The sequence below is a fragment of the Palaemon carinicauda genome, chromosome 35 (genome assembly GCF_036898095.1).
Source record: "Palaemon carinicauda isolate YSFRI2023 chromosome 35, ASM3689809v2, whole genome shotgun sequence".
In the NCBI taxonomy this organism is placed as follows: Eukaryota; Metazoa; Arthropoda; class Malacostraca; order Decapoda; family Palaemonidae; genus Palaemon; species Palaemon carinicauda.
In genome coordinates, this window is record NC_090759.1 from 69527696 (window position 1) to 69554693 (window position 26998).

Sequence of the window (26998 nt, forward strand, 5' to 3'; positions counted from 1 at the left end):
CTAAGCTAATATAGAAGTTTCCAGTAAAGCGATAGCCGAAATCAAAGAGAAATACTTCACCAAAGTCGTGAAAATACTCCAAGAACATAAGCGTATCCCAGAACGTCTTGCCGGAAGCACGACAGAGGAATAATTGAGGTGTCAACAAGAAGTACTTGAGTACCTGGCCACAGGTGGCGCTGGTAAATACACCCCCTTCTAGTATTGTGATAGCTGGCGTATCCCTCCATAGAATTCTGTCGGGCAACGGAGTTGACAGCTACATGATTATCGGGTAAGTTTAATATTGAAAACAGTATTACAATGTAACAGAAAAACATAATGAAAGATAAATAATTCAGTGGCTGGAAAAGAGACTAAACACTAGATCAAATAAACTACGTTTAAAATCTCTCACCGCATAAAGCCTGAGAACAAGAATAAAACTCTAGAAACGTTTACCTTCTTCCCCTAAAGAGACTAGGGAGAAGAGCAAAAACGATAACAACGTTACCCGCTTGAACGAAACGTTTATCCTCCTCTCTCTCCCCCTCCGTCTCTATCTCTCTCTCTCTCTCTCTTGACTTAGCACCTGAGAGAAGAGCCCAATTATATATATCGTTAAAACATATTATTGTTAAAGGAAAAAAACTGAAAGATTTCCCAAATAAAAAGTTCCTTTATTAGAATTAAAACCATTTAAGCTAAGAAAGAATGAACAAAACGCTAGAATCGGTTTACTCTTACTGCAACGTGACACCGTGATAGACTCTCTCTCTATCGTAATGATAGAGCGCAAGTTGAACGTTCTGAACGTCAACAACTGCAGAGACAAAACAAAACGTTAGTTCAACTTTGAAAACAGTACAAGACTATCAAAGAAATTCTTTCAAAAACATTAAAATAGCATAATATGTTAACAGGTAAAAACGAAATGACGGGCTCAATGTTAATTAACTTCGGTTCCAAGAAAAGACCGCCTACTATTAGGAAAGGTCGAATATAAACAAATAAAAAAATTAATTTTAATAAGTTTATAATAAAAGGAAGTTAATCAAAGAGGCCTATAAAAGGCGGAGAGATATAAAATAAATCTATAACCTTGTTAAGCAAAATTAAGAGTCTATACTCTCTTCGACACCAACACTTCCGTCTAAGGGAAGGGTCGGCCATTTAAAAGTGAAAGAGAGTTCATACTCTCTTCGTACCAAAATTAAATCAAAAATTAAATCAAATTAATTCCAAAACTTGCTAAGCTAATGATATAGCTTCCTGAATAGCGAAGGCTAAACTCTAGAGCAAATACATCACCAAATCGTGAGCAATAACTCCAGAATCAACAGCGTATCCATGTAGGTCTAGCCGGAGGCACGACAGAGGAAAAATTTGAGGTGGTGTTGACAAGAAGTACTGGAGTACCTGACCACAGATGGCGCTGTGGTGTTCACCCCCACCTGTATAGCGATCGCTGGCGTATCCCGACCGTAGATTTCTGTCGGCAACAGAGTTGACAGCTACATGATTATCGGGTAAGATTAATATTGAAAATTTATGAATAAAGTGTTTATATAATAAATAATTTTGAATAGTATATAGTAAAATGTTATTTTCATTAGTAAAATAAATTTTTGAATATACTTACCCGATAATCATGTAGCTGTCAACTCTGTTGCCGACAGAAATCTACGGTCGGGATACGCCAGCGATCGCTATACAGGTGGGGGTGAACACCACAGCGCCATCTGTGGTCAGGTACTCCAGTACTTCTTGTCAACACCACCTCAATTTTTTCCTCGGTCCACTGGTTCTCTATGGGGAGGAAGGGTGGGTCAATTAAATCATGATTATCGGGTAAGTATATTCAAAAATTTATTTTACTAATGAAAATAACATTTTTCAATATTAATCTTACCCGATAATCATGTAGCTGATTCACACCCAGGGTGGTGGGTGGAGACCAGCATACATGTTAACAAAGAAGCTAAGTATCCCGTATTTTATTTTATTAGTTATTCAAAAATAACATAAAATAAATAAGTACCTGGTAAGGAAGGCGACTTGAACCATTACTCTGCCTTTATTAAGTACGTCTTTCTTACTGAGCGTAGCGGTCCTCTTAGGATGCTGAACGACTCTTAGGTGCTGAAGTATAAAGGGCTGCAACCCATACTAAAGGACCTCATCACAACCTTTAACCTCGGCGCTTCTCAAGAAAGAATTGACCACCCGCCAAATCAACAAGGATGTGGAAGGCTTCTTAGCCGACCGTACAACCCATAAAAAGTATTCAAGAGAAAGGTTAAAAAGGTTATGGGATTATGGGAATGTAGTGGCTGAGCCCCCGCCTACTACTGCATTCGTTGCTACGAATGGTCCCAGGGTGTAGCAGTTCTCGTAAAGAGACTGGACATCTTTGAGATAGAATGATGCGAACACTGACTTGCTTCTCCAATAGGTTGCATCCATAACACTCTGCAGAGAACGGTTCTGTTTGAGGGCCACTGAAGTAGCCACAGCTCTCACTTCATGTGTCCTTACCTTCAGCAAAGCAAGGTCTTCTTCCTTCAGATGAGAATGTGCTTCCCTAATCAGGAGCCTGAATAGGTAAGAAACTGAGTTCTTAGACCTTGGAAGAGAAGGCTTCTTGATAGCACACCATAAGGCTTCTGATTGTCCTCGTAAAGGTTATGACCTTTTTAGATAGTACCTAAGAGCTCTAACTGGGCAAAGTACTCTCTCCAGTTCGTCCCCCACCAAGTTGGACAGGCTTGGGATCTCGAACGACTTAGGCCAAGGACGTGAAGGAAGCTCGTTTTAGCAAAAAACCGAGCTGCAAGGAACATGTAGCCGTTTCAGATGTGAAAACTATGTTCCTGCTGAAGGCGTGGATCTCACTTACTCTTTTAGCTGTTGTCAAGCACACGAGGAAAAGAGTTTTTAATGTGAGGTCCTTAAAAGAGGCTGATTGGAGAGGTTCAAATCTTGATGACATAAGGAACCTTAGGACCACGTCTAGATTCCAGCCTGGAGTGGACAACCGACGTTCCTTTGAGGTCTTAAAAGACCTAAGGAGGTCCTGTAGATCTTTGTTGGTGGAAAGATCCAAGCCTCTGTGGCGGAAAACCGCTGCCAACATACTTCTGTAACCCTTAATCGTAGGAGCTGAAAGGGATCTTACGTTCCTTAGATGTAACAGGAAGTCAGCAATCTGGGTTACAGTGGTACTGGATGAGGAAACTGCATTGGCCTTGTACCAGCTTCGGAAGACTTCCCCTTTAGACTGATAGACTCTGAGAGTGGATGTCCTCCTTGCTCTGGCAATCGCTCTGGCTGCCTCCTTCGAAAAGCCCCTAGCTCTTGAGATTCTTTCGAAAGTCTGAAGGCAGTCAGACGAAGAGCGTGGAGGTTTGGATGTACCTTCTTTACGTGAGGTAGACGTAGAAGGTCCACTCCTAGAGGAAGAGTCCGGGGAATGTCGACCAGCCATTGCAGTACCTCTATGAACCATTCTCTCGCGGGCCAGAGCGGAGCCAACCAACGTCAGCCGTGTCCCTTTGCGAGAGGCGAACTTCTGAAGTACCCTGTTGACAATCTTGAACGGCGGGAATGCATACAGGTCGAGATGGGACCAATCCAGCGGCCCAAAGTCTGCTGCAAACATTCTTGTGAAGGGTCCACTCTGTGGGGATGACCTGACCCTTCCGGCTAAGGCGATCTGCCATGACATTCATATCGCCCTGAATGAACCTCGTTACCAGCGTGAGCTTTCGATCTTTTAACCAGATGAGGAGGTCCCTTGCGATCTAGAACAACTTCCACGAATGAGTCCCTCCCTGCTTGGAGATGTAAGCCAAGGCTGTGGTGTTGTCAGAGTCCACCTCCACCACCTTGTTAAGCTGGAGGGACTTGAAGTTTATCAAGGCCAGATGAACCGCCAACAGCTCCTTGCAATAGATGTGAAGTGTCCTTAGCTCCTGATTCCATGTTCCCGAGCATTCCTGTCCGTCCAAAGTCGCACCCCAGCCCGTGTCTGATGCGTCAGAGAAGAGACGGCGGTCGGGTTTCTGAACAGCCAAAGGTAGACTTCCTTGAGAAGAAAGCTGTTCTTTCACCACGTGAGAGTAGACCTCCTCTCTTCGGAATCAGGAACTGAGATCGTCTCTAGCGTCATGTCCTTTATCCAGTGAGCCGCTAGATGATACTGAAGGGGGGGAGGTGGGGTCTCCCTAACTCGATGAACAGGGCCAGCGATGAAAGTGTCCCTGTTAGACTCATCCACTACCTGACTGAGCATCGGTTCCTTCTCAGCATGCTCTGGATGCAATCTAGGGCTTAGTATATCTTTGGGGCCGACGGAAAAGCCCGAAAAGCTCGACTCTGAAGATCCATACCCAGGTAGACAATGGTCTGGGATGGGACGAGCTGGGACTCCTCAAAATTGACCAGGAGGCCCAGTTCCTTGGTCAGATCCATAGTCCATCTGAGAATCTCCAGACAGCGACGACTTGTGGGAGCTCTTAAAAGCTAGTCGTCTGACGGAGCCGGACACAAGATCATGGTACTGCTGCACAGTCTGTGAACTGTCAACCATGGGGAAGCGAGGAAGTACAGTGACAACCCGAAGCTGTCTAGACTGTCTGGGTCGTACAGACAACTCCTTATCGGGTTGCTGAGGTTGCCGCACTGCGTCACAACAAGTCACTTCTGCTGGTTGTTGAACGTCTTCCCAGTGACACACTGACTCCGTAAACAAAAAATCCTCTAACAAGGACTAAGCTTGGACTGCATGTCTTGCAACACAGCTCAAGGTCTATGGGAGCAGGTGTGGTAACAGACGGGGTTAGCGACTGAAGTGGAACCATTACCCTCCCTGGAAGCATGCTATGCTTAAATAAAAGTCCATAGGAGGCTAAGCAGCTAAAGGCTCCTCTCCAAATGACAGAGTCCTCAAGGGAAAATCAGAAGGAGGGAGAATAGCACTTTCTCATCTACAGGAACCATATCCGAGAAAAGCTAAGTTCTCTCAGTGAGGGTTTCACTGGTGCAAAAGCAGCAGACTAGAAGGCAACGTTAGGAAACTGCTTGACAGTCTAGTGAGTTGGCAACAACCAAAGATGTGTGACTGAGAAGCATGCGGTAAGGTATGCAGAGCATGCTGTATGCAGAGCATGCTGTATGTAGAGCATGCTGTAAGGTAAGCAGAGCATGTTGCATGGCGTGCGGCTTATGCTGCATGGGATGAGGCTCATGCTGCATGGGATGAGGCTCATGCTGCATGGTATGAGACTCATGCTGCATGGGATGAGGCTCAAGCTGCAAGGGATGAGGCTTATGCCGCATGCGTTGAGGAGGATGCCGCATAGTATGAGGCTCCTGCCTCATGGGTTGAGGCGGTTGCCGCACAGCATGAGGCTCCTGCCTCATGGTTTGAGGAGGATGCCGCATAGCATGAGGCTCCTCATAGCATGAGACTCCTGCCTCATGGGTTGAGGAGGATGCCGCATAGCATGAGGCTCCTGCCTCATGGGTTGAGGAGGATGCCGCATAGCATGAGGCTGCCTCATGGGTAGAGGAGGGTGTCGCATAGCATGAGGCTCCTGCCTCATGGGTTGAGGAGGATGCCGCATAGCATGAGGCTCCTGCCTCATGGTTTGAGGAGGATGCCGCATAGCATGAGGCTCCTGTGAGGTTCCTGCCTCAAGAGTTGCGTCTGCCTCAAGGGTTGAGGAGGTAGCTGCGCAGAGAGAGGCTCATGCTGTGAAGAATGCGGTTGCTGCATGCGTTGAGGCGGCTGCCTCATAGCATGAGGTTCCTCAAGAGTGGAGGTGGCTGCCGCAAGAGTTGAGGTTGCTGCCTCAAGGATGGTGGAGGTTGCCGCAACGCAAGAGGTTGCTGCCTCGAGGATGGAGGAGGTTGTCGCAACACATGAAGCTCCTGCCTCAAGGGTAGAGGAGGTTGCTGCAAAGCATAAGGCTCCTGCCTCAAGTGTTGAGGAGGTTACCGCATAGCAAGAGGCTCCTGCCTCAAGGAAAGTGGAGGTTGCTGCACAGCGCTGGTATCTGGCAACTCCCAATGCGGCAGCTCACGCGTGGAGGTAGGTTGAGGAACCTCAACATCATACGTCTGGCAGGGTGGACTGCGCAGAGGTGGAGTTGAGGCGGCTGCCTCATGAGCGCTCGCAGGAGGAGGTGTGCTAACCTTCTCTGCCTGAAACTCCTGCATCAACACCGCAAGCTGAGACTGCATTGTCAGCAGCATAGACCACTAGAGTTTAAGAAAGACAACAACAAACGGAGCTACTGTCCGTTGAAACTGAGGGTCTAAAACAGCTGGTGCGGCAACAGACGGAGTTACTGTCTGTTGCGATACCACCTTGCCTCTCTGGGAGGTGTGCAGTTGTCGTACTGCAGCAAGTCCGAACTGACCCAGTGCTAATGGCACCACCTAGGAGTTGGACTTGCGCGGAAGGGACCGACTTGCACTTAAAAGCTGCAAGATTTGGTCCATGGTTTCTGCGAGAAACCTCTTCCGCAGACGAGGAATAAAAGGGCTCTCTCGTCTTTGTGTGGGTGGGGTGATCACGTCGGCTACGTGAGTTGGTAACACCCGAAACCACGGAGGGAAACGTCTGTTCGTCGATCAAGGCCTGCTGAACCCATAAGTCCTTCGACATTACTTCTCCCCTGGGCTTGGGAGCTTGTAAGAGGTCCCAGACTAGGCGAACAACTGGCACGAACAGACGAACCCTCGAACGCAACACTGTAACACTTTGCGCTTATCACTTTATCACTTTTGATTTTCTGTTTGCACTTATTTCACTGAACTCGAAACTTTAAGTGGTTTGTACCTGAAACACGCAATTCTATCCTTCATTAAAAGTTAGTAATTGCGAAAACAGTATTACAATGTAACAGAAAAACATAATGAAAGATAAATAATTCAGTGGCTGGAAAAGAGACTAAACACTAGATCAAATAAACTACGTTTAAAATCTCTCACCGCATAAAGCCTGAGAACAAGAATAAAACTCTAGAAACGTTTACCTTCTTCCCCTAAAGAGACTAGGGAGAAGAGCAAAAACGATAACAACGTTACCCGCTTGAACGAAACGTTTATCCTCCTCTCTCTCCCTCCGTCTCTATCTCTCTCTCTTTCTCTCTCTTGACTTAGCACCTGAGAGAAGAGCCCAATTATATATATCGTTAAAACAAATTATTGTTAAAGGAAAAAAACTGAAAGATTTCCCAAATAAAAAGTTCCTTTATTAGAATTAAAACCATTTAAGCTAAGAAAGAATGAACAAAACGCTAGAATCGGTTTACTCTTACTGCAACGTGACACCGTGATAGACTCTCTCTCTATCGTAACGATAGAGCGCAAGTTGAACGTTCTGAACGTCAACAACTGCAGAGACAAAACAAAACGTTAGTTCAACTTTGAAAACAGTACAAGACTATCAAAGAAATTCTTTCAAAAACATTAAAATAGCATAATATGTTAACAGGTAAAAACGAAATGACGGGCTCAATGTTAATTAACTTCGGTTCCAAGAAAAGACCGCCTACTATTAGGAAAGGTCGAATATAAACAAATAAAAAAATTAATTTTAATAAGTTTATAATAAAAGGAAGTTAATCAAAGAGGCCTATAAAAGGCGGAGAGATATAAAATAAATCTATAACCTTGTTAAGCAAAATTAAGAGAGTCTATACTCTCTTCGACACCAACACTTCCGTCTAAGGGAAGGGTCGGCCATTTAAAAGTGAAAGAGAGTTCATACTCTCTTCGTACCAAAATTAAATCAAAAATTAAATCAAATTAATTCCAAAACTTGCTAAGCTAATGATATAGCTTCCTGAATAGCGAAGGCTAAACTCTAGAGCAAATACATCACCAAATCGTGAGCAATAACTCCAGAATCAACAGCGTATCCATGTAGGTCTAGCCGGAGGCACGACAGAGGAAAAATTGAGGTGGTGTTGACAAGAAGTACTGGAGTACCTGACCACAGATGGCGCTGTGGTGTTCACCCCCACCTGTATAGCGATCGCTGGCGTATCCCGACCGTAGATTTCTGTCGGCAACAGAGTTGACAGCTACATGATTATCGGGTAAGATTAATATTGAAAAACTTTATGTCAACCATCGATAATTATATCATTTTGCACCACAAAATATACATAAAGATTATTGAGAGACTTAATTAACAAATCAAAGTGTTCTTTAACATGATAACTCGAGTTAAAGTTTTGCACATTTTTTTTTCAACTGCTGTTCAAAATATATAAAGTTTTCTGGAACTTCAAAATATTGGGATAGTACAGTGTACACAAAAGAATAAACTGCCAACCCTAACCTGTTTTAGGAAACATCAATCTTGTAAAAAAAAAATTAAAAATAAAAGAAAAATAAATAAATAAATAAGCTTAAAAAATTGTTACCTATGTCCAGAATCTTCCAAACATGATCATATCTAATTAATTATGCATTAATTATTGACAGCTTTTTCAGTAGCACACAATTTTTTAAGGATTCCTCGGGGCTCTGTTAGGTACTGTATGTGTGTAGATTGTTGGGTCACTTCTAGCTCTGTGAACCTTCTGACGATTGAGGTAGGCTACCCAAAGTCTGTATGGGCTTCTGCCATCTCGAGGAAGAACTGATGAGTCTAGGCCTGTCTATACCCACTCAGATCATCTGTTGATATACTCTGAACCAAAGACTATTGTCCAAGATTTTCAGAACACCCTTGTCTCTGTACTTTCAGGATGTTGTCAACAGTATGCTGGACTGCCTTGCTTGAGTCCTGTGGTGGCTGCTCAGTAGTTGTATAAGTTTCTCATCTCCCTCACAGGTCTGCTCTTTGAGCAGAGCAAAAGCTGTACTCTAACTACCGATGTTGACAATAAAACACTGCCTACCCATCATGTCAGATGCAGCTTCAAGGGGTGCAAAGTTGCCTCAATCAAGGTCCTAAAGCACTACAATACCTTGAAAACTAGCAGGGAGGTGACTACTCCCCCTCCCAAAAGAAGGAAGAGCCCTGAACGCCCTTCCTCAGCTCCAGTACTACCCCCACCATCACCATTAGTGACTCCAAGGACTGAGAGCTCAATCTAGTCCTTGTCAGTCCCTTCAACTCCACAGCTGACAGTTGCAGCTGCAGTCACCTCTCCAACCTTGGCGCCTGAGTCCTCCAATGCCATGGAGACTGAACCTGCTGAGACTCAGGGGGAACATTCCATGGACTGCAACTGCATTCTCGCCTTTCGGATCTCCTTCAACAAGCCTCTGCCATTGCTGCCAGCATCCCAGCTCCACAGCCTGAACCCAGGAAACCACTGCCAAAGTTCAGGATCACCCAGACCGATAGCTCCATATCCTACGCCACAGTTACTGCCATGGCTGCAAAGCCTGGCATGCAACTTTCAGCTCATCCCAACCAGAAGAGTGACCCTATTATCATCCCCACAGACCAGGAAACAGCCAGATCCCTCCAGGAGGAACCAGCTCTGACACTGCTTGACCCTGCCTTGCTCCAGAAGAAAGCAGTCATTACAAGATATCCCATCACCATGCCCATCTCCATCGCCACCTCATGCAGCAACATTGACAAGGCAGTGTGCTGCATGAGCAAGAATGACATCCCAGTCAGAAGGCTGATTGCCGCCTTCATTGGTCCAGTGCCTTCCTCACTGGATCTAGGAGTCTGAGGGACATTCCCCATTGAAGAGTACACACCTGAACCCCTCAGATGCTACCGCTGCCAGAGATACAGCCACCATAAGGAAGAGTGCAGAGACCCTATCATCTGTGGAGTCTGCAGCCAACATCACTGCACAGAGGTGTGCATCCAGGCCCACAAGGACGGAAAAGACACCAAACCAAAGTGCTCCAACTGCTCCAGGCCTCACCATGCTTGGAACAGGTGCTGCCCAGAGAGACAAAGGAGGATAGTTGCCATGAAAAGCACTTCCACCCCTAAACAACCAAAATAACCTGCAACCCAGCCACCCAAGGACCAGCGACCTCCTCGCCAGAGGACACAACGCCAACCACCCACTGCCCCTGTACCAGTACCAGTCAACCAGCTGCAAGCAGCATCTCTTCCACAACCCACATCCTCCAACCCACCTCAAACCCTGACTCAACAAGTCGAGTCACTACCCTTGGAAGACCTCATCCCTGTCGCCTTCAAGATCCTCACCATAGTCCTGTCCCTAACCAGGACCCCCAACTTCATGCAGTTACTACAGCAGTTCCATTGGATTGCCATGTTGATAAAGTCTGATTGCCTTGAATAGCATTCAGTTCCTCTAATAGGAAAAACTCCTGCATCTACGCTCCTTGGAGGAGTACGGCATTGTGTCAAAAGCCCCTGCTCAGCTATAGATGGGGCAATCTAAACAAACGAACGAACAAACAAAGTGATTGCTGTCAAACTAGAAACTGCTCATCACAAGAACTGCTGCAAATGTGAGGGCTGCAAAGGCACCGTCGCAACCGCAAAAGCCACAGTGGGTCCCAAGTTAAAGGCCTCGCCACCAACCTACCACCGGTCCTTATTCAGTCATCCCTACCCTACCAGTATCCCCCCTTCCCAAATTCCTTCTCGTTCCTAACCCATCCAAAACACTTCTTCTGCCCCATCTACCTCACCACTCACTCATCAAATTGAAAACCTTCCCCTAGAAGACCTTATCGCCATAGTCATCTGCCTTGTGTCCAGAGACTTTTCTCTTTTAAAGATCCTACAATGGCTCCAGTCTTTTAGCCAATCCCTCCTTTCCCCCCTAGTCTCACACAACCCCTTGAACAGGGATAAGTTTTTACACTTATAACTGTTCATTTCTCTTCTACCCATAATTCTTCCAACTCCTATCCCAGTTTCTTCTACTCACTGTTATAAAATTTTCTCTACCAGGAAAACTTCCCTTGGGTTCCATGAGTAGCCTGGGTTTTGGGTCACAGCAGTTTGCCTTGATGCAAACTGACATCCTTGCAGTCACGCTCATTGGTCTGACTAACAGAGTCTGCCTTGCTAAGGCCTTGCTAGGTTGGGTTGTGAGGAGTGAACCGATTCCTAAACTCGACTTTTATAAGAGCTCTTATATAAGAAAGTTTGAGAAAAGATTGACATCTTGCAGTCACAGTCTTATGGGGCTGAGCAACTCCATCCGCTCTTGCCACGTTCCTTTAATAAGAAAAATTATACTTCTTAGTAGTCTCGCTCTCTGGGCTGAGCAACTGCAAAAGAGCACACTCTGTGTGTGCACCTTGTTTCCAATATTACACTTAGGGGCTACAATTGTGAGTTTAAGAACTCCTGTCTGAAGCTAAAGTTCTGGGTAATTTGTGTGTGTGTCAATTATTTGGCCTATTCTTTTCACATTCTACTTTTGACTTATAGACCTCACAACACCAAGATAACTGAATATTATTCTTCACTTAAAGGGTTAAAGGGTAGAAGAGACTCTGTAGCTATAGTACCCAGCTCGTCTAGGAGAAGGACACTCCAAAATCAAATCCTTGTTTCCTGGTCTTGGGTAGTGCCATAGCCTCTTTACCATGGTCTTCCACTTGTCTTGGGTTAGAGTTCTCTTGTTTGAGGGTACGCTCAGACACAATTTTCCATTTTTTTCATTATTTCCTTTCCTCACTGGGCTATCTTCTATGTTGTAGTCATTGGGTTTATAGCATCCTGCTTTTCCATCTAGGATTGTAGGTAAGCTAGTAATAATGATAAAAAAAAAATTTCGGTACATCCTGATATGTGATCATATCTATTTTATTATACATTAAATGTTGATAACCTTTTCAGTAGCCAGATACCTCACTGCCAGGTACTAACCAACCAACAATTTTAGTTTGGAGATGTAGAACATTCACTTTCTTTAGATAAGAATTTAAGAATATCCAATGTACAGCACAGGTGTACTAAGAATAAAATCCCTCTTAAATAATTTGTGATGATTCTTAACTTAATTTTCCTATAACATTAAGAGCAACAATTGAATAACGACAAGTTTTTTTTTCTTTGTTTGATTTACATAATTTACTTCTGATAAATAGTAGGAAATGCTATTTATTGCATTCTGTTAATTTACACACAAATGAGTTGCCAAAGCACAAAGCAAATCAGTGGACAGGCTGGAATGAGAATTAAACACAAAAAGAGAGACAAACAAGTAATAATCAGCCTCCATAAATGACTAGGACTAGTGAAGGATGCTTCATTTTCAGATCTTATACCAATAAGTAAGGAATTCAATAAAGAAAGTTCCAGATATTTACTGCTAAGAGGAGTTCTAATCTGGCACAAACTTCAGGCGTGAACTGCCAATGATGGTAACAGGACTTTTTTGTCTCATCATTGGACACTATAGAACTTCAAATACTTGTCATGCATTGCATTATTGAACAAATCTAAGGGGATACGTTATAATGTTGCCATTATATGCCCTCACAGGTATTTGTTATCTAATCTGTCTCATCCATCCATCCATATACCAAAGGCACTTCCCCCAATTTTGGGGGGTAGCCGATATCAACAAAGAAACAAAACAAAAACAAAAAAGGGGACCCCTACTCTCTACGTTCCTCCAGCCTAACCAGGGACTCAGCCGAGTTCAGCTGGTACTGCTAGGGTGCCACAGTCCAACCTCCCACATTTTCCACCACAGATGAAGCTTCATACTGCTGAATCCCCTACTGCTGCTACCTCCGCGGTCATCTAAGGCACCGGAGGAAGCAACAATAACTGAGGCTTTAGTTAACAAAAGATCCAAGAGAAGTAATGGATGTGAATGTGGTAATGGGATCAACAATATTTAATTGAAATCAATTGATGTAGGACTTATTCTGCAGTAGCACTTGTCATTTTCAGGGTGAGTCGCTCTCCTACATTACCTTTAAATTTTAAGATAAGATGTTCTCTATAACATCTATAATTAATTTAAGTTTCTTCAACATATCTAATCTTAAACGTGGACGTTAACTAACCAATAAGGCATTGAACTTTTCCAAACAAATATAAAACTGAATTTTAGGCAGTTTTTTGTCCTCTTTCTCCATTAGAGTCAATTACAAATGTTTGTTCAATAACCCTTTCACTGCCATTAATGACTAAAAATTTGAAAATGGGGAAATATATTTTAAAATTACTCAAACCATAACAAGTTGGTATTCATTGGGAGAGGTCTTGATGCAAGCTGTGGTCTTGAAAGATTTTGCTACATCAGAATTTCATTGAACTCACCACTGGCAATGAAAGTATTAAGTTTCTTGATCAATTTTTTGTTGAGGGATAGCGCGAACGCAGTCCCCCGCTACCAAAAATTCCGCACCCGAATTGACCACATTTGGGTCAATCGCAAGGGTCAGCAACACCGGAGTGCAATGGTGAGCCTCGCCTTGGGGGAACCACCTTTGTGATCATGGTGTCCCCTGTGCCAGGTAAGTATGCTTAACAATTTCACCTATGACTCCTAGGTAAGATCTACTGAATACATGAAATTTATGAATAAAGTGTTTATATAATAAATAATTTTGAATAGTACATAGTAAAACTTTATGTCAACCATCGATAATTATATCATTTTGCACCACAAAAAATCCATAAAGATTATTGAGAGACTTAATTAACAAGTCAAAGTGTTCTTTAATATGATAACTCGAGTTAAAGTTTTGCACATTTTTTTTTCAACTGCTGTTCAAAATATATAAAGTTTTCTGGAACTTCAAAATATTGGGATAGTACAGTGTACACAAAAGAATAAACTGCCAACCCTAACCTGTTTTAGGAAACATCAATCTTGTAAAAAAAAAAATTTAAAAATAAAAGAAAAATAAATAAATAAATAAGCTTAAAAAATTATTACCTATGTCCAGAATCTTCCAAACATGATCATATCTAATTAATTATGCATTAATTATTGACAGCTTTTTCAGTAGCACACAATTTTTTAAGGATTCCTCGGGGCTCTGTTAGGTACTGTAAGTGTGTAGATTGTTGGGTCACTTCTAGCTCTGTGAACCTTCTGACGATTGAGGTAGGCTACCCAAAGTCTGTATGGGCTTCTGCCATCTCGAGGAAGAACTGATGAGTCTAGGCCTGTCTATACCCACTCAGATCATCTGTTGATATACAGTACTCTGAACCAAAGACTATTGTCCAAGATTTTCAGAACACCCTTGTCTCTGTACTTTCAAGATGTTGTCAACAGTATGCTGGACTGCCTTGCTTGAGTCCTGTGGTGGCTGCTCAGTAGTTGTATAAGTTTCTCATCTCCCTCAAAGGTCTGCTCTTTGAGCAGAGCAAAAGCTGTACTCTAACTACCGTTGTTGACAAGAAAACACTACCTACCCATCATGTCAGATGCAGTTTCAAGGGGCGCAAAATTGCTTCTATCAAGGTCCTAAAGCACTACAGGACCTTGATAACTAGCAGGGAGGTGACTACTCCCCTCCCAAAAGAAGGAAGAGCCCTGAACGCCCTTCCTCAGCTCCAGTACTACCCCCACCATCACCATTAGTGACTCCAAGGACTGAGAGCTCAGTCTAGTCCTTGTCAGTCTCTTCAACTCCACAGCTGACAGTTGCAGCTGCAGTCACCTCTCCAACCTTGGCACCTGAGTCCTCCAATGCCATGGAGACTGAACCTGCTGAGACTCAGGGGGAACATTCCATGGACTGCAACTGCATTCTCTGCCTTTCGGATCTCCTTCAAGAAGCCTCTGCCGTTGCTGCCAGCATCCCAGCTCCACAGCCTGAACCCAGGAAACCACTGCCAAAGTTCAGGATCACCCAGACCGATAGCTCCATATCCTACGCCACAGTTAATGCCATGGCTGCAAAGCCTGGCATGCAACTTTCAGTTCATCCCAACCAGAAGAGTGACCCTATTATCATCCCCACAGACCAGGAAACAGCCAGATCCCTCCAGGAGGAACCAGCTCTGACATTGCTTGACCCTGCCTTGCTTCAGAAGACAGCAGTCATCACAAGATATCCCATCACCATGCCCATCTCCATCGCCACCTCATGCAGCAACATTGACAAGGCAGTGTGCTGCATGAGCAAGAATGACGTCCCAGTCAGAAGGCTGATTGCCACCTTCATTGGTCCAGTGCCTTCCTCACTGGATCTAGGAGTCTGAGGGACATTCCCCATTGAAGAGTACACACCTGAACCCCTCAGATGCTACCGCTGCCAGAGATACGGCCACCATAAGGAAGAGTGCAGAGACCCTATCATCTGTGGAGTCTGCAGCCAACGTCACTGCACAGAGGTGTGCATCCAGGCCCACAAGGACGGAAAAGATACCAAACCAAAGTGCTCCAACTGCTCCAGGCCTCACCATGCTTGGAACAGGTGCTGCCAAGAGAGATAGTTGCCATGAAAAGCACTTCCTCCCCTAAACAACCAAAATCACCTGCAACCCAGCCACCCAAGGACCAGCGACCTCCTCGCCAGAGGACACAACGCCAACCACCCACTGCCCCTGTACCAGTATCAGTCAACCAGCCGCAAGCAGCACCTCTTCCACAACCCACATCCTTCAACCCACCTCAAACCCTGACTCAACAAGTCGAGTCACTACCCTTGGAAGACCTCATCCCTGTCGCCTTCAAGATCCTCACCAGAGTCCTGCCCCTAACCAGGACCCCCAACTTCATGCAGTTACTACAGCAGTTCCAGCTTCAAGCCACCGAGCAGGGATAAGTTTATTTGCTTAAACCTACTCCTTTTCTCTTTGACTAAAGAAAAAACTTCTCTCCTCTCCCAGTCTCTTCTAATTACTGGGACTTGCTGCTATAACCACCTTTTCTCTGACTGACACTCTGTCTGTTAACCTTTCATTTCATGGACCTAAAGAGGAGTCTCTTCCCTCACTTCCACGTCAGATGCAAAAATCCTTTGTAACGTAAAATATCCTCCCCTTTAGTATGTTCCAGTAACTCTGTAAAGATCACCCTTTGCCTTTTTAAAGTTGCAGTATCGGTCTCCTTTGGAAGACCACCCTTTTCAAAGTAATATGCTCTTACGAGCTGCCCAAAGGCAAGAGCCCGTGTCATGTCTCCGGCATGGCAATCTTTACCAACCAACCAACCTCTATGAGTTGGTTGATACAAATACATGGAAAATTTCCAGTTAAACAACATACTAATGCATTTTCAATTTACTCCTTCAATCATAAAAAGATTTTGATTTCATCCTCAAACAACTTCGAAGAAATCATTTTAGGTGGCCAAAGCCTAACATTCAGGTGGACACCTGTATGAGCACATGAGGAACAAGAGGCACTTCAGGAATAATCAAAAGCCTAGATGCATGATAAATTCTTTGTCACCAAAACCATAAAGTCTTCCTTCCTGGGGGTTGAGTAAGGCACTAAAGTTCCAACTGAACACAGCCTGAAAAGCACCAGTTTGTCCTAGAGGAGTATAGACTTGTGCTCCATTCCTGCGACAACTCGTAAAGTGCTGACAAGAGAGGACTGGAGGAACCTCGTATAAGACCTCCAGAGCAGGAGAAGAAACCTGGATGGTAGGTCTCTATTCAATCCAGATGGGGGGTGGAGAGATAAAGACACATGTAGGAAACCCGTACTGACAGAAGAAACCCTTTTCTTCCTCTTAACCCCTTCCTAAACTGTGCCTGGAAAAAGGTATGGAAGCATGGAAGGATCAGCCCCTTCTTAAGGGAAAAGTTGTTGAAAGTCATGCGGAATTGGAGGAGGCCAAGACCTTCTCCCACCTGGAAAAGAATCATGATCCAGTATTGAGCCAATTGTGGCAACAACTATCTCTGCGGCAGCAAATTAGTTTGTTAAACCATCCAAATAGCAGCCATATAATCGGTCTAAAAAATCTGAGCCTTTATATCACAGGGCTATTAGATCAGTTGGACCAAAGTGATTATTTCAGATCTAAACACTCACGGCGGTAGCAGACCACAAGTTTAACTGTCTAATTTGAAAGCCTTTGAGGCCTAGAAGCCTCACAAAAGGTTAGAACGTACAGAAAAAATGGTACCTAGGTTGCCAAACCTGCTCAGACTGTGAGGACTTTTTTTCTCATGAATTACAAATACAAATCCACATATAGATTTGGGAACACAAAATCGAAGAGAAAAAATGAATCTTAACCTACATCAGAGACAGAACTTATGAAATGTGTGCTGTCTTAAAGTGAAGGAGCATACAGGTAGGCATGGTATCAGGGAGCATATGAATACTGGCTACCAGATGATGATCTACCTTGTTCCTGATCATTTGTATACGATGGAACACCTCTGTGCTTATACGAGCCATGAGAACTGTCCAGGGTGGTCAAATGTTTTCATTCGCGATCACACATGAAATCCCAGAGAATGGACAAGCTATGCATGGAAAGAACAGGTGACAGGTGATCATGTTCCATACTATGTGAGCTCGTGAGCATGTCTTCCATGACTCAAAAGTCATGAGAACACTGAGGATCCTATCCCTGATTGCAAGTACGAGAGGTAATGTCTCGCCGCTCATATAACCGATAAGACCAATCACACACTCATGAAATGTCTCATTGCTCATATGAGTGCGAGGACCAATCCCTGGTTCCTAATCGCAGATACTTTTGGCAACATCTCACAGGACATTATGAGCCGTAAGGAGACAAATGATAATGCTCCCAATAGCATGAACTCATGGAAATCATCTCCCCAGGTTCATCAACCACCAGAAGACCAATCATGGAGAGCCAGGATTGTAGAGTATTCCCAATTGTGCATGCTTATGGGAACTTCTTGGAGCGTGGACGACCCATGCGGGTAAATTACAAATGATAGGTGATCATTTTACCTTATGCATATTCTTTGGTAAGAGTCATGTGGAGATTGATCCCGTTATTCCCAATCGCCAGCACATGGAGCTATGTCTCATCGCTCAGACAAGCAAGGAGATTAATTACTGGTTCCTCTCAAGTACGATTCTCTATCACGAGCAGGAGATGGAACCTTACCATGAGCAATTTTCCCTACCTTGATACTGGAGAGAGAGAGAGAGAGAGAGAGAGAGAGAGAGAGAGAGAGAGAGAGAGAGAGAGACTTCATCCTGAACAACAGTGCACGTGCTTGGTTCCATATGCGCCAGAGCATGCTTATGCCTCAGAACAAAGTACTTTTCCTATCAGAGTCAGTACTGAATTACACTATCTCACTCATGTAAAAGAAGAGAGATTGCTTGTAGGCTCATGAGACTCCTTGCAATCAATACTCCACGACCTCTTAGAACAAAGAGGAGGAATAAGAACTAGCAGAGGTGGAACAAACATGCTTCCTCCCCTTGCCAGCGTTCTTCGGAAATTACGACAATCCCAAGAGGATGAAGACATGAGGGCGTCCTAAACAGGAACTGAAAACTCCAACAACACAATCATAGCACATCATCCTCCAACATCAGCGATTGACCCCCGGTAGAACCACTCACCTGATGTCAAAGGAACAAATTTCACTTAACCACATGCTTACTTTTTAAGCACAGCAGTTATTAACCAAAAGCACTCAAAAATCACACACAAAAAAAGAATAGACCAATTATCGCAAGCAAAGTAAGCTTACATCCAACATTCAGGAGAACAGCAATAAGTATGCTCTCACTCTTTGCTTTCAAAGACAAAAGCGACGTGATACAGCACTGAGGACATACTCCTGTTTAAAGATCAAAGAGTTTGTATTTGTGTGAGAACAAATACTATAATCAATGAGGAAAGACCATGTTTGGCAATTTTAGAACACCCAGAACTTTTTATTCTATATGATTTTACAATAAATCAAAGCAGGAGAATGTTTCTTCCAGTCTGCAAAATACCAGTAAATTGAATGCAGTGAGCTAAATAAACTTTACCCTTGATTTTATAGCCATTTTTCAGAGTATCTTAGAACAGAAATTTTGATGTTCTCTATAACTTTCCATAATCCAGCCAGTTACTTCAACAATCAAAGTTCCAATGAGTATTAACTAGCCAATAACTTAAAACTGTATTGAAAATTTCCATAAAATAATAATGGTATTTTTTAATTTTTCTCAGCAGTTTATTGTCACATATTTTCTCCAATATACTGTAAGAGATAGTGAATATTTATGCAGTTTTTTTTTATGAGGGATAGCGCGAACGCAGTCCCCCGCTACCAAAAATTCCGCACCCGAATTGACCACATTTGGGTCAATCGCAAGGGTCAGCAACACCGGAGTGCAATGGTGAGCCTCGCCTTGGGGGAACCACCTTTGTGATCATGGTGTCCCCTGTGCCAGGTAAGTATGCTTTAAAACTTCATCCTTGAATCCTACATAAGATCCACTGATCACATGTAACTTATGAATAAAGTGTTTATATAGTAAATAATTTCTATCAATTGTTACTAAAATCTTATCTTAACTATTAATAACTTGATTATTTTATATTTCAAGAAATAAATTGAGCTAAAGGAAATACATAATTACCAAAGCAAACTTTAATTAATATGGTGATTCATGTAAAAAAAAATTACAATATTTTTTTTTTTAACTGCTGTAACAGATACCAAAAAATATATTCTGTAACATCAAAACATTAACTGTACATTGATTCAGTTAAAAATCATGGGGAATAAAAATTGTTGAATGTGCCATAAAAATCTAAGCATGGTTACTCCTGATTGATTATTTATAAATTATAAACTTTCCAATCTGATGCAAATATCTTAAGTACAGTACTATTTGGGGGCTAAGACTGCTAGTCTAAGAACCCCATCCATAGCGAAAGCTTTGGGCAATACGGATGTGTGTGTGGGTAAGTACTACACTGTCCCTTCTTGCTTTTATTTCTCTGTTTTCGAAAATACCAATACACCAATTAATGTCCATTTCAGTTTGTAGATGCATAACACACACATTTCGTAGATTAGAATTTACAAGTAACATGACAAATTCATAGGTAATTTGTATTTTTCCTAACTATACAAACCTTAGCTATCTAATATGGGTAATTACTTTCAGCGTAGCTGAAATGACGAGCCATTAGAATTTTAACGAGGGTTTACAACCCCATCGCTAGATAGCGGGGGGGTAGGGAGGGTAGCTTGCTATCCCGGCCCCCTCACACACACCTGAGCTCACTTTGCTTAGAGGTAGGACTTCACGGGGGATAGGGCTGGCATGCTAGTTTGATTAAATAGCTAAGGTTTGTATAGTTGGGAAAAATACAAATTACCTACGAATTTGTCATTTGTTCCGTAACTGAAATACAATCCACGCTATTTAATATGGGTGACTCACCCCTTAGGAAGGGTGGCAAGTCCCAGCCAGTACTGGCTTTTGGCTTTGCCCGGGGACTCAGTATCTGAGAGTGTCAGCACTCAACAATAAGGAGTTCCTGCACCTCACTAGAACCTTGCTGTGCAAGGGCTGCGGCCTACGTAAGCTGTGTGTGAAGGTATGAAGTGTGACTCGTCCTAGGAAGTTGACCTGTAGTCCTTTAGATGGAAACTTTAGGCTAGGACTCTCCCAATACCACCTCGTCAGGGTATGGGGACGTGACAGTATTAGCTTAATACTAGGAACACTAGGAACACAAGGAAACATGGTTTACCTGCAGTGGTTCGAGGTCAGCTGTGCAGAGAGGCCAGGATGCTGCTTTCCCCAAGACAGGGGAGGATGAAGAAAAGAATAAGGGCCAGACAAACCTTTTCATTCATGCAGACTAAGACCGGGTAACAATGCCCTCAACCTTCTGCTACTTGTTCATTAAGGAGCCTGAGGTTTTAAACCAACTGTTGTGCAGCCACCACAGGGCCGATAGAGAACGTATCGAGCCTCCTGTGGGTCACGTCTTGCAGGTAGGGGGCTGTGAAGGTCGTCCGACGCTTCCACACCCCTGCTTGTAGAACCTGCGTCACCGAAAAGTTCTTCTTAAAGGCCAGGGACGTAGCTACACCCCTGACATCATGTGCTCTAGGGCGACGTGACAGAGGAGGGTCAGGATTCAGGGACAGATGGATCACCCTACGAATCCATGCCGAGATGGTATTCTTGGTAACCCTCCTCTTTGTTCTCCCAGTGCTCACAAACAATGCCTGCACTTGGGGACGAACTACAGCCGTTCTTTTGAGATATAGCCTCAGATTCCTTACTGGACACAGTAGGAGATGGTCTGGGTCATCTGTTACAGAACGAAGACTCGAAATCTGGAAAGAGTCGAACCGAGGGTCCGGCACTCCCGGATTCTGAGTCTTAGCAACAAACTCAGGGACGAATCTGAACATTACCTACCCCCATCCCCTTCAATGGGCGATGTCATACAAGAGACCATGAAGTTCACTGACTCACTTGGCCGAGGCCAAAGCTAGTAGGAACACCTTCTTCCAAGTTAGGTGGCGATCTGAAGCCTGGCGTAATGGTTCGTAGGGAGGTCTCTTAAGAGACCTGAGAACTCAAACCACGTCCCATGGAGGAGGTCTCACTTCCGACTGAGGGCAGGTAAGTTCATAACTTCGTATAAGTAGGGAAAGTTCCAGCGAGGAAGAAATGTCGACTCCTTTGAGCCTGAAGGCTAGACTTAAGGCTGACCGATAGCCTTTCACTGCCTAGACTGAAAGGCGCATTTCTTCCCGCAAATACACGAAGAACTCCGCTATTGCTGGAATAGTGGCATCGAGTGGAGAGATACTCCTTCCACGACACCAACCACAGAAAACTCCCCACTTTGCCTGGTAGACCGCTGCAGATGACCTTTGCAGGTGTCCAGACATCCTGTTCGCAATTTGTTGAGAAAATCCTCTCTCAGCGAGGAGATGCTGGATAGTCCCCAGGGGTGAAGTCGTAGCGAAGCTACGGCTTTGTGAAAGATGTTGGCATGTGGTTGTTTGAGTAGCTCGTGTCGTGGAGGGAGTTCTCTCAAGTTCCGTTAGGAGTTGCAAAAGGTCTGGAAACCATTCAACGTGATGCCATAGCGGAGCTATAAGGGTCATCGAGAGATTGACCGATATTCTGGTCTTGTTGAGCACCCTCCTCATCAGACAGAACAGGGGAAAGGCGTATACGTCGATGTTGTCCCACCGTTGTAGGAAGGCATCTTGCCAGAGTGCCTTGGGATCCGGGACTGGGGAGCAGTACAGCGGGAGCTTGAAGTTCAGCGCTGTAGCGAACAGATCCACAGTCGGAGAACCCCATAAAGTCAGGACTTTGTTGGCTACTAGATGATCCAAAGACCACTCGGTACTCACTATCTGAGACGCTCTGCTCAGACTGTCGGCGAGCACATTCCTCTTGCCTGGAATGAAGCAAGCCGATAGTGGAATCGAGTGGACTTCGGTCCATCTCAGTATCTCTACTGCGAGATGGGATAGCTGCTTTGAAAAGGTACCTCCTTGCTTGTTGATGTAAGCCACTACTGTGGTGTTGTCGCTCATCACCACCACAGAGTGACCCGCCAGGTATTGTTGGAACTGTTGAAGGGCCAGGAATACGGCCTTCATTTCTAGCAGATTTATATGGAGGCACTTTTCTGATTCTGACCACAGGCCTGAGGTCCTGTGGTGCAGAACGTGGGCCCCCCACCCTTTCTTTGAGGCGTACGAAAACAGCATCAAATCTGGGGGGAGGACAAGAAGATCCACTCCCCTTTGTAGGTTCTCGTCTGTCACTCACCACTGAAGGTCCGGCTGTTCCGCAGGACCCATAGGGATCATGACGTCCGGGGAATCGTGACCCTGATTCCACCGGGACTTGAGTCGCCATTGCAGAGATCTCATTCTGAGGCGACCGTTGGGAACTAGACTGGCCAAGGATGAGAGATGACCGAGGAGACGTAACCACGATTGGGCTGGAAGCTCTTCTCGTCTGAGGAAAGGACTCGCGACCCTCCTCAGCCTTCCTATCCTGTCGTCTGATGGGAAGGCTTTGTGGAGATTGGTGTCTATGATCATGGCTAGATATACCAGTCTTTGAGTGGGAAGCAGAGACGACTTCTCGAGATTTACCATGATCCCCAGATCTTGGCAAAGTCCCAGAAGTTTGTCTCGGTGTCGAAGAAGGGCTAACTCTGAATCTGCTAGGATCAGCCAGTTGTCCAGATAACGGAGGAGATGGATGCCGATCCTGTGTGCCCACGACGATATTAGGGTGAACACTCTGGTGAAAACCTGTGGTGCTGTGTTGAGACCGAAACACAGCACCTTGAACTGGTACACCTTGCTGTCTAGGCTGAATCTTAAGTACTTCCTTGAAGACGGATGGACTGGGATCTGGAAGTACGTGTCCTTCAGGTCCTGTGTACACATGAAGTCTTGCGGTCTCACTGCAAGTCTGACCGTGTCTGCAGTTTCCATGCTGGACGGGGTCTGCTTGACAAACCTGTTCAGAGCTGAGAGGTCGATGACTGGTCTCCAGCCTCCAGACGCCTTCTTTACAAGAAAGAGTCGACTGAAGAAGCCTGGGGACCCGTCGACAACCTCTTGGAGAGCGTCCTTCTTCAACATGGTCTGGACTTCTGCCCGAAGGGCTTGCCTCCTTGCCAATCCCATGGCAAGGGAGCTCAACGACACTGGATTCACTGTCAGGGGAGGTAGAGATGTTGTGAACGGGACGCGATATCCTTGACTGATTACGGCAATCGTCCAGTAATCGGCCCCGAGTTGCTGCCACCTGTTTGCACAACTTTGTAGGCATCCCCCCACTGGTGGACATGTGGGGGGACTGCAAATCCTAGCGTTTGCGGCCTCGGCCGCTCCCTCTAGGATTCTTTCCTCCCCTGGAGGACTTTTTGCCTTTCTTGTCCTTGACAGGAAAGGGCTTAGACACCGTTGTCTTCGCTGTAGCTGCCGGTTTCGTGGTCTTGGTAGGACGTGAATGCTGGGTTGCTGGAGAATTATAGGGCTTCGATGTTAAAGCTCTATGTAGGAGAGAGTCCTGGTTGGACTTCCTCCACCTCTCAGCCGCCTGCTCCACGTCCTTAGGCTCGAATAAGTTCTTCCCCATGACGGAAGAATGTCTGAGCCTGCTGATCTCGGTACTGGGGACCTTTTGGTGGAATCTCGACATTTCAAGATGGTATTAGCCCACAAGTTCGAGACTTGGTGGGCTAGAAACTCAATTGTACGAGTGCCTGAGAGTAAAAAGGTCTCCATGGCCTTCCTGGTACTCTCTTCGGACAAGTCCTCTGATCGTAACAGGATGCCCAGAGACCCTTGCCAGATGTCCAGCTACGAAGTTATCTGCATGGCACACTTCGCCACCTTCTCCTGGCTAAGGATCTCCGTTGCCGAGAACGACACTTGCCGGTTGGAAAGTCTCTCTAGAGGGACTCCCCTGGTAAGCTCTTCCAAAGAGTGGTATAGGGGAAGAGCTAGACAAGTCTCCTCCATGATGTCAAAGTACCTCCTCTGATGGACACGAGGAGGCGGGAGGAGTTTGTTGCCGGCGCTGGATCGGCTGGAGGAGGCAAGCTCGGAGAGCTGGTCTTCGGCCTTGTCTCTGGCACTCTTTAACTCCTTGACACCAGGTCAAAGCCACGCTGGCCTTTGAGAGATTTTGAGTACCAAAGACTCGGTCCAAGACCGTGTCCTTGCCTTCACGAGGGGGAATCTCTGGATCCGCAAACCCATTGAAATTCCTCATAAGGGTCAGAACCTGCCAAAACGCATGCTCTGATTCCTGCAGCTCCCCTCCTGAAGGGCTAGCAGCGAAGTCTCCTGTCCCCAAAGGCTCTTCTTGGGGGGACTTGTGGACTTTCTCTGAGGGCTTGGCTGGTTCCGGTCCAATCCTTGAGGATGACTTAGGCAAAGTCTTAGAGTCCTTCAACTCCCTCCTGGGAGGGATGCAGGACTCCAACAGTGATGGTGGGAGGCTCTTCTCCACCCCTACCCGAGAAGACTTCCCAGCGCGAGATGGGATTTCCCTCATTGGTGCGATGGGGGAACGCCTCACCTCTTGTGACTCCCCTGAGGACGGGAAATCTTCGTCCGAACGGGAGGGAGTGAAAGTCTGGGGGGGGTGTGAGGAGGCCTTCATCAAAGACTTCCGAGGAGTCAGCTTCGCCCTTGGGGAAGTAACCACGTCAGATATTCCTCTCTTTCTCTTCAGGGGAGTAGAAGCTGCCAATCATCTGTGGCCCAGCTCAGAGAGAACAGGCTTAAAAGAATGCATAACCGCTCAGACCAGGGACCCAAACCAAGGCTGCTGACTGACAGCTGCGCTGTCAGAAACTCTCTCTGGAGGGAAGGGGATCGTTCGATCCCTAGGAGGAGTTACCAAAGGAGGGTTTGCCAGAAAAGAAGGAGAAAAGTCCCTGGACCTATCCAGAATCCTCCCTCCCACCGGCGAGCGCGCTGTTCTGCACTTGCGGGGTGGGGAACACGACAATGATGACCTGGCCGCGCGTTGTCCTGCAGCCTCACGCGTGGGATTTGCGCTGGGGATCGCGCGATAGGATTTGCCCTGGGTCTGGCGCGGGCAAATGTTGGCGCGTGCGAGGGCGATGGCGAGGGCGCGCGTGCGAGCTATGGCGTGCGGGCGAGGGCACGCGCAGGCGAGCGATGGCGCGCAGGTGAGGGCGCGTGCGGGCGAGGGCGCGCGCGGGCGAGCGATGGCGTGCAGGGGCGCGGGCTGGAGATGGCAGAGGGCGCGCAGAAGGCTGGATGAGCGCTCGCGCGCGTGAAGGCGCTTGTTCGCACGGGCGCGCAGGATCTGGCCGTAGAGCACGTGAGGGCGATAACGTTGGGCACGTGTGCAGGAGATATATCCCATGCGTGCGGGCGCGCATGAGAGCGCACATCTGGCTATGGTGGTGGGCGGGCAGGGCGCGCGTGTGCAATCTCGTAGGCGCGCGTCCGATGGCGCGTCAGCGATCGATGGCGCGTCGGCGATCGATGGCGCGTCGGCGATCGATGGCGCGTTGGTGAGCACTGGCGAACAGGTGAAGAGGTTACCTTCCCCATTGCGCCCAGATGAGAAGATCGTGGCCGTGCAGGAGATCGTTGGCGCGCAGGCGAGCGCTGGCGCGCAGGAGAGCGCTGGCGCGCAGGAGAGCACTGGCGCGCAGGAGAACGCTGGCGCGCAGGAGAGCGCTGGCGCATAGGTGAGCGCTGGTGCGGTAGACCTCACCCTCTACCTAGGTAGGCGACATATGGCGGTAGACCTCACACTATAGTAGCACCGGTAATTTTTTATTATTAAAATACCATAATATGAAACAGTATTTCGTTTTAGAACTCTCAATTTCAGTTGTTTTTATAGAGAAAAACATTCAAGTCTTGCTATACTTTAGGTATAAAATTTAATACTTTTATTTCCACGTGTTGAAAATTTGTATAAATAAACCAAACAGTGAATATGGAATTAATAAAAATCATGGTTTATTACCCTGTTCTCGAATTGCTGGTTTTATTTTCATGATTACATGTAATAAAAATTTCCGGACCTATATATACAGTGGAACTTGTCTAACTGGACCTTTCTTCATAATAGTTGAGTAGTCCTGCTATATACATTTGATTATTATATGTCAAGCGGGGGCTTTCATATTTATTATAATATTAACTGTAGAAAACACAAATGCCCCGCATTTTCACCTGTTCGTGGTCGGTCAGTCACCTTGCTACACTGCTGTTCGCACAGGTCAATGTACTTTCCCCGTGTCGGAAATAAAGCATCACTCGTTTATGGTCTGTCAACTCGAACCCTCACAGTACATTTTCTATCATGCATAAACAATCCATTTTCTTCAACTCGAGCATATTTTCAACAGTAACTATTTTGTTCAGTAATACAATTAATATGCATTGGTGATACATCAATAAATAACATAAGTTTCTTTTTACAGACTCGTAAGTTTAAGCTATTTAATTTTAATACAAGCAAGATTCATAGATGTTAATATATACGTGAACTTTGTAGAATGAATAAAATATGTTATTTTTATTAGTAAAATAAATTTTTGAATATACTTACCCGATAATCATGTAGCTGTCAACTCCGTTGCCCGACAGAATTCTACGGGAGGGA

The 26998-nt window shown here is 45.4% G+C and overlaps 1 protein-coding gene and 2 non-coding genes across 3 annotated transcripts in view; all 3 read right to left on the reverse strand.

The window, feature by feature from the left end:
* Nucleotides 1–26998, reverse strand: part of LOC137627848 (protein lethal(2)denticleless-like) — a 194281-nt gene that overhangs the window by 159203 nt on the left and 8080 nt on the right. The gene's annotated exons all lie outside the window — the stretch shown is intronic.
* On the reverse strand, nt 13280–13442 carry LOC137627964 (U1 spliceosomal RNA). Its single transcript, XR_011041276.1, has one exon. It is a non-coding gene; the product is annotated as a U1 spliceosomal RNA (small nuclear RNA).
* Nucleotides 19119–19281, reverse strand: LOC137627965 (U1 spliceosomal RNA). Its single transcript, XR_011041277.1, has one exon. It is a non-coding gene; the product is annotated as a U1 spliceosomal RNA (small nuclear RNA).